At 43.7% G+C, this 7,850-nt stretch overlaps 1 protein-coding gene and 1 long non-coding RNA gene across 2 annotated transcripts in view; one reads left to right on the forward strand and one right to left on the reverse strand.

Moving 5' to 3' along the window:
- LOC116185390 overlaps positions 1-361 on the forward strand; it is a 1,462-nt gene extending 1,101 nt beyond the window's left edge. Inside the window, exon 2 of the long non-coding RNA XR_004150230.1 lies at positions 268-361. This is a non-coding gene — a long non-coding RNA (uncharacterized LOC116185390). The remainder of the gene's footprint in view (positions 1-267) is intronic.
- The window catches only part of LOC102678577 (zinc finger protein ush), a 181,966-nt gene that overhangs the window by 44,251 nt on the left and 129,865 nt on the right, over positions 1-7,850 (reverse strand).

The raw sequence follows: 7,850 nt of genomic DNA on the forward strand, positions 1-7,850 counted from the left end.
GGTTGGACTTTAAATTTCGGGAAAAATTTCGCGTGCCACCTCTTCACGTATCATATTCTCCTAATCAAAAGCCGAAAATTTTAGCCAGAAATAGTTGGACTTTAAATTTCGGAAAAAATTTCGCGTGCTACCTCTTCACGTATCATATTCTCCTAATCAAAAGCCGAAAATTTTAGCCAGAAATAGTTGGACTTTAAATTTCGGAAAAAATTTCGCGTGCTACCTCTTCACGTATCATATTCTCCTAATCAAAAGTCGACATTCTAGCCAGAATTTTTAAGAATTGGAATTTTACGAAAAATTTCGCGTGCCACCTCTTCACGTATCATATTTTCCTAATCAAAAGTCGAAAATTTTAGCCTGAAATAGTTGGACTTTAAATTTCGGAAAAAATTTCGCGTGCTACCTCTTCACGTATCATATTCTCCTAATCAAAAGTCGAAAATTTTAGCCAGAAATAGTTGGACTTTAAATTTCGGGAAAAATTTCGCGTGCCACCTCTTCACGTATCATGTTCTCCTAATCAAAAGTCGAAAATTCGAGCTGCGAGAATTTTTGTCGAAATTTACGACTTAGTAATAGGAAACTATAATCCTATAGGAGGTGGCACGTGCAATTGATTTGTGATTCGGAGGTAGAAATTTTTGTTCATTTTTTCAATTTTGTATTAGGAAAATATAATTCTAGAAGAGGTGGCACTGAAAATTTTTTGGAAATAAATGTACTTACCTTATACTTACCTTATACTTACCTTTTAATTCTGCTATATTGTTTGGAATTAATCATTTTTTGACATTTTACTTAATTCTAAGGGATTCAGGGAATAGGGTGTCTTACATAACTTTATTATCTTAATATATCTCATTTCTTTTTCATAATATTGAAAAATGTTTCAAATAAAAATTGAACGGTTTCGAAAAGGCTATAATCTGATGTCATTAATTTTTCTATTAGTGGACGCATAAAAAACATATGAAGATCATTGTTATTTTTTTAAATGGAACCATATACTTTTTAATGCATTAATCGATGCAATTTGACATTCTTTATATAAAACTATTAGACCACTTGCAACGAAAAGTTAATAGTTTAAGAGATATTTAATTATTTTTAATTATCTCGTAAACTAATGACTTTTTCCTAGAAGTGGCCTAATAATTTTCTATAGAGAATAACATCTTGCATCTATCCATACATAAAAAAATATATATTCCTATTTAAAAAAACCTAATCTTCGTATTACTTCCACGCGCCCATCTATGAAAAACTAGTAACACCACAATATACCTTCCTCGAAACCATTCAACTTTTACCCGAAACATTTTTTAATATCATTAAAAGCAATCGAGATATTCCAGACGATAGAGTTTGAAGACTCTACCCTGTGTAGGTATAGGAAACGTATAAGGATTCATCAATACACAATTGATCTCAAAAGTATCCAGAATCCCTTCTGACTATTTCTTAATTTTTATTACAGCATATAATAAATCCAATATGGCCGGATACTTTTGTAATCAAATGCATATCAATCTACATTGTGTCCATTAAGAACACAAGATTCTTTTAACGTACCCTTGCATCCAGAAACCACGACCTCCAATACCACAGCCAATAATCGCATGTATCGTTCCACGAATTATGATCCACGAATTCCTTTTCGAAGAAAGATACGGAGGTACGTACAGAGGTACAGCAGTGCGAGGGGTAGAACAGCGAGATAGGGTTGCCGCGCCATTACCTCGACGACGACAACACGTAGACAACCGACGTAGCGCACTTTGTCAACTTTGTATATCAATCAACCGGTCGGTAATGTTCCCGGGACATGGCGAACAGTCGATAAAGGACACCGATGCATGAACCAGAGGAACCGATGAGCCGAACTCCGAGATAAACTCGGCTGAGTCCCGGCTGCGCATCGTTTCCATTCTCTTCGATTTTGTTTTTTCAGATTGATACAGGCAACGATTCCGCTCCCCGTATAATGGGGAACCGATACTCCATATTATTGGAGGCAACGTTCGCGATGGATCGGGGGCTGAAAATAGATCGACATCATCGAAAATATGTGACATCGAATCGTAAAGACAATACATTGTATAAATATAATTTATAACACACACTTTACTACGTCGACTTACTTCTTCTTGGTCTAAATATAGTCGAAATACTATGGATCGTATTCGAGCTAAGGATACCAAATATTAACCATCTGGGGATGAATATTCTCCAGGGAGAAGAAAACATCAGATTATAAATTAATTAAGAAAAATATCGTTTCAAATTTTTATTATTATTGGAAACTGAATATAGTACTTGCAATTCGATTTTATTCATATCTCTAACAAGTCGAAGATATATAAATAGATTTACCAATTACACTAATAAACCAGATATTAAATCCAACAGATCAAAGTACATATCAACAGATCAAAGTACATATGTGGAAAATTAAACTCACGATAAACAAACGAATCATCCCAAAACCTTTCTCCATACCCAACATACCTCCCAAACTTCCCAAAACTCATTTCGAACAGAAGGTAGAAAATCATCGCCTGACGCTGGCCAATACGGTTGCAAAAAGCGGGCGGCAATCATCGAACGGGGAGGATAAAACTCCTCCGTCCAGGCCCCAACGCTCTCCTCGCTCGCGAAACACCCGTAAAACATCCTACCACCCCTCCCTCCCCCTCCAACCTCCTCTCCTTACCTCTCCACGAGCACGGAAAGCCATCGACCTCCACCTCCTTCGCACCACCCCTCCATCGCAAAAACCGAGCAATTATCGGGGCACGGCCGATAAGACAGCCATCTCCACCCTCGTTGCCGCGACCATAAATAAACCCTCGGCCGCCACCGAAATCCTGCGGATCGTTTTAAAATTACGGCAGTTACCACCCTCCTCGCCACCACCACCCCTTTAGACACCAGGAGGCAAAGGAGGAACTCCAGTCCGATCAGATATATATATATATATATACCAGCGCGCCTCGGATAAAGATAACGAATCCGCGATGAGCGGAGATCGATCGAACGCCACCTCTCCCCCTCCCCCCTTCCAAAACTTTCCTCCTCCTCCTCCTCCTCTTCCTCCTCTTCCCGCAGGGATGACGAGGGGGTGGGAGAGGTGGTCGGATTCGTGCTTGGAGGGTGGGTGGTGCCGAAGGGTGGAGAAGCTTATCGCGAAGCGCACGCGGTCGCCACCGCCAGTCACCACGGCCGCGAAATTCCGAGGAATTCGAAATGGGGGTGGTGGAACCCGGGCAGAGGCAAGGCCACGGAGATATGTGTGTGTGTGTGTGTGTGTGTGTGTATCGTCGTTCGACGGATGAATATTTCTTTGGGGAAGGAAAGAGAGGGTTGGTTGCGTTTTGGCTGCGAATTTTGAATATTCGATGTTGAAGATTGGGGGATGGAGAGAGTTTTGGCGAGGAGGATGGTTGTGAGATGAGACGATTTGTTTGAACGGTGTAGGAAAGCTTTGATGTTCGAGGATTGGGCAGGTTATGGAAGAGAGTGTACGATGTATGAAATGGAATAGATCGATCTCTGATGATTCTCTTATATAACGATAAACGAGCTAGTTTCTCGAGGAAGTTAAAATTTTTGGGAGGGAATTTTAAATGTCTTTCCATTCTTTCCATTGATCGTAAAATGGAGAAAAAAATTGATGACAATATATGTCATAAATCTGATGTAATAAATCTTTGGAAAATTATTACAACTACCACGAATCTCTTCAGATTCTTTTGAAATAAAGAATGTTTAAAAAATTCCAGATCTTACAAACAATTTACATTAGATAAGATAGCTCTTATCACTCTCCATCTTGCTCAATCTAACTTGCTCATTAGACAAACCTGATATTTTCGTATCAACACTCTGAATAAACGAGCTCTCGAATATCCCCCCACGAAATCGATCAAATGACTTCGAAGTCAACGTGGAGAGGAAACGAGCAGCAAGAAGAACTGGGATCAGCCTCGCTATTTCAGCGAGGCGAAGAAGAGGAGGAGGAGGAGGAGGAGGAGGAAGAATGGAGAGAGCGTGTATCTGCATTGGATCGCGGTTCGTGGTCCAGAGCCTCGATGCACCTGGTGCGCTGCTCATCGTCTCGATCTCGATGCCGCCTCCGGGCATTTCTCTCGCCCCTCCCTTCTCCTCCCCCTCTCGACGATCTTGAGCGATCGGCAACAACCCCCAACTAGCTCGGCCGACCAACGAAACTAAGCCCTGAAAATCCACGGTGAGCGAACCGAGGATCGATCCGCGGCCGATCCACGACCGATAAAACGGCACGCCGCCACCAAGGGGTGGTGTTCTGGGCCGCATTATGACAAAAAGCTTTCGGACGTTACGACACGTCGTTAAGAGGGAAAGATTTCTCCTCGACGCGGATTTCTCCTCGTCATCGGGCCTCGACCTATTCCCCAGCTTTATTACCGGCCACGATGAACCCTGGGGAAATTGAATTACTTCGAGTCGTTCGTTTTATCCCGTGGTCTCGTTTTATCTTGGCGGTGATGCACCGATGGGGGTGGACGAGGTTGTCGTGGAGAGGTTGTTCCTTTTTGTTGTATACAAAAATAAGGGCGTAGTTAAGGGTGTATATATAAAATCTGTGATCATTTTGTGAGGATCGTTCGTGTTATATTTGTCGTTTTTATACTTGTGGATGTGGAGAAGTAGATGGAAAATACAAGAGATTATTCTGTAGATTGAAAATCAATTGTGAAATTGTATTAATTTGTTGAAAATCTCGGATAAATAAAATATTTTTACGCAACAATTTTCGTGTTTAATTATTAAGTGTGCAAATAAGATCCCTTATCTCCAAATATTACTCTTTTATCCTAACATCCTATTCCACCCTAATCATTCCCTTTCAACAAAAAATAAGCTTATCAAATACTCTAAAGTATACATAAAGCTCCATTGATATTCTCCATTTTAAATTCTCCAAGAAAAAGCCTTCCAATCACCCATCTTGGATTTGGAACAAGATCCAAACTCCATCCTGGAGAAAAAAAAAAAATCGAACGAAAAGAGAAATCAACTGGAGAACAGTCGGAATCGTTGTTGGTCAAAATTCGTCTGGTGAAAGGGTACGGTCCTCGCGTGTATTCCAATTTATACATATATATATATCCACGAAGAAAGAGGAAAAGAATACGAGGAGGAGGAGGAGAAGAAGGAGCGCAGACAAAACGATCGATAAATCGGTTTCCACGGCGCGTATACCGATAGCCAGCTCGTACGCGGCCCGATTAACACGTTGTTTGTATAGGGGAATGTATAATAACAGGTTGCGCCGTTGGCATAGGTGCCCATTTGTATCTGTAGGAGGGCATCTCGGGTTCTCATCCCGCGGAAGGATAAGAGAGCTGGACCGAGGAAAGGTGGCGAGGGAGAGGAGGGAACGAGGCGAGGAACTGTTGGACGGACGGCGCGCAAGGTTCGAGGAAGAGGTGGAGAAAAAGATTCGGATGCGTATGCGATCGGAAGGGTTGGGAGAGGTGATGTTTTAATAGGAATCGGTGATGGTTGAGGGCCAATTCGAAGCTGGTATTCCATTATCGAGACACGTGGGATAAGAATTTTTGGAAATCGAATGATTTTACTTTCCGATAGAATCTGAAGGTTCTCGATGGAATTTCGAAAGAAGAGAGATTACGAATCCAAAAATTCATCTTCCAATACTTTCCCCACCGCGAGAAAGAATTTTCTCCGGATTACGCACGCAGAAATGGCCGAGATCGGATCAACGGGACGGAGTTCACGGAGAGAGGAGATGGTTCGCCTTCCACGTCGGCCTTTATGATTTGTTTACACGGATCGCCCTCGATGCGATGGGAACCCGCCCATCGTGGCAGGCCAGCACCACAGTTCCGAACTCTGACCCCCGGCTAATTGTTGTTGGCTCTAGATCCCCGATAACTAGGTCCACGAGATTCCAACGCTGGTCAACGACAACGATTCAATAACATTTTTCGACGACCGTTTGTCGAAAACGATATTCGACTCTCGATCGAAAAAAAATCTCGATATTCCTCTCCTCAACGCCAAAGATACTCCAAACAATCTCTTATTAGAATAAATATCTAATAAAAATAATAAAAATTTCGAAAATGTTCGAGGAGCACTCTGGATCCGGGCCTACCTCTCTCCCCTCGAGATAGATCACGATCGCGAGGGGGATGATGTGTTCTCGATCCGGGAAGAGGAGATCTCTCGGTTGAAAGAGAGCGATCGCGGAGAGAAAGGCGGAGAGGAGGGGGAGAGGAACGAGAATGGAAAAGAGAGACGCTATCGGCAGGGAGAGGAGGGAGAGAGGACTTATCTAGCAAGCTCTCTCTCTCTCTCTCTCTCCCTCTCTCCCTTCCCTGCCCTGCCACCCCATCTGCCCGTTTCCGATATTAAAAATATCAGCCGGTAGATAGCCGGTCGGCTATCGACGCTCGACCACTCGAAGGAACTTCCATTAAAAATAGCTATCTCTATCTGAAGCCGGTACTACACAACACACAACACACCAACCGTGGGCCCATTGCCAGACGCGGCCGCTCTCCCTCCATCCTCGTCGCCCTCCCGGGACACCCGCTCTCGCCGTCACTCTCCCGCTCCCACTCCCACTCCCTCGCTTGTATCGAACAACACAACAACACTGCTGGTGATGGTGGTGATGGTGGTGGTGGGGGTGGTGGTGGTGGGGGCTGCTTTCGCGGAGAAACGGACACGGAGAACGTGCACGAGCATAAAAACCGGGCTTTCTCAGGAGATACGGGATCTTATCGCGGGCAAATGTTTGGAGCCGAGCTTATCGCCACGGTTTATCGAAAGGAGGGGGAGGAGACTCCTCTTCGCCTCTTTCCACCTCGTCTCGCCCTCGCTTCCTCGCTCTGCTCCTAGTTTTAATTGCCGTTACTCGGGTGAAAAGCTTGCCCCCTATTCCTCCTCCAGAAGATCGTCGAGAGTTCTTTTTCTTCTTTTTTTTTTTTTTCGGTCGGGGGACGAAGGGATGGATCGTTTGTATTTTCGCGTTGATTCGAAGCAGGTTCGACGAATAATTAGTGGTGATATTATTGAAAAAAGAATCGGTATTGGAAATTGTTAAAAGAATCTTTCCGAAGAGGAAGATGAAATATTCTCCTCTATCCCTATTTACGATCTAATAAGATCGTTGTTATACACACGCGTAATTGAAACACCGTATCGAGCCGTACAGGAATAAATTCGCGAGGCGTAAACGAATCCCGGCCAATAATTCCCTCTCTCTCTCTCTCTCTCCCTCTCTCCATCCGATCTAAATTTCCCGAGGCTCGATAAAGGAAAGTACATATATATATATATATATATACGTATACCATATATCCCGGAGAAGGCCAGCACGCAAAAAAACGAAGCGCAAGAAAGGGAAATCAGTTCTCGATCACGGTTATTCGAAGTGTACGCGTATACGTGTGCGCACACCATCGTACACACCCCGTCGGATTCTCGCTCATTATCCTTCCGGTTACGGGCTTCGTTGCGCCCTCTCCCTCCCCTCCCCTGTCTCTTACGCCCACCTTGGACGTAATTAATTTCAAGCGCCGGTCAAGAGGGAGGCGAGATGACACGAGCGACACGAGGAGGGCAAAGACGAGGAGAGAGATGAGGGCAAGCCTTCCGATCCGCCATCCGATTTCATATAAATAAAGATACAAAGTATTGGCGGATCATACAAATAAACTTACAAAGTATTGGAAGAAGCCCGTGGCTGTCGGCCCCTCGCTCGCTATAATCTCGATGGCGACGAAAGAGTGGCACGAAGGACGAGAGAAGCGTTCGTAAAGAGGAGAGAAATT

The sequence above is a fragment of the Apis dorsata genome, unplaced genomic scaffold, assembly GCF_000469605.1.
Source record: "Apis dorsata unplaced genomic scaffold, Apis dorsata 1.3 scaffold_169, whole genome shotgun sequence".
NCBI lineage: Eukaryota > Metazoa > Arthropoda > Insecta > Hymenoptera > Apidae > Apis > Apis dorsata.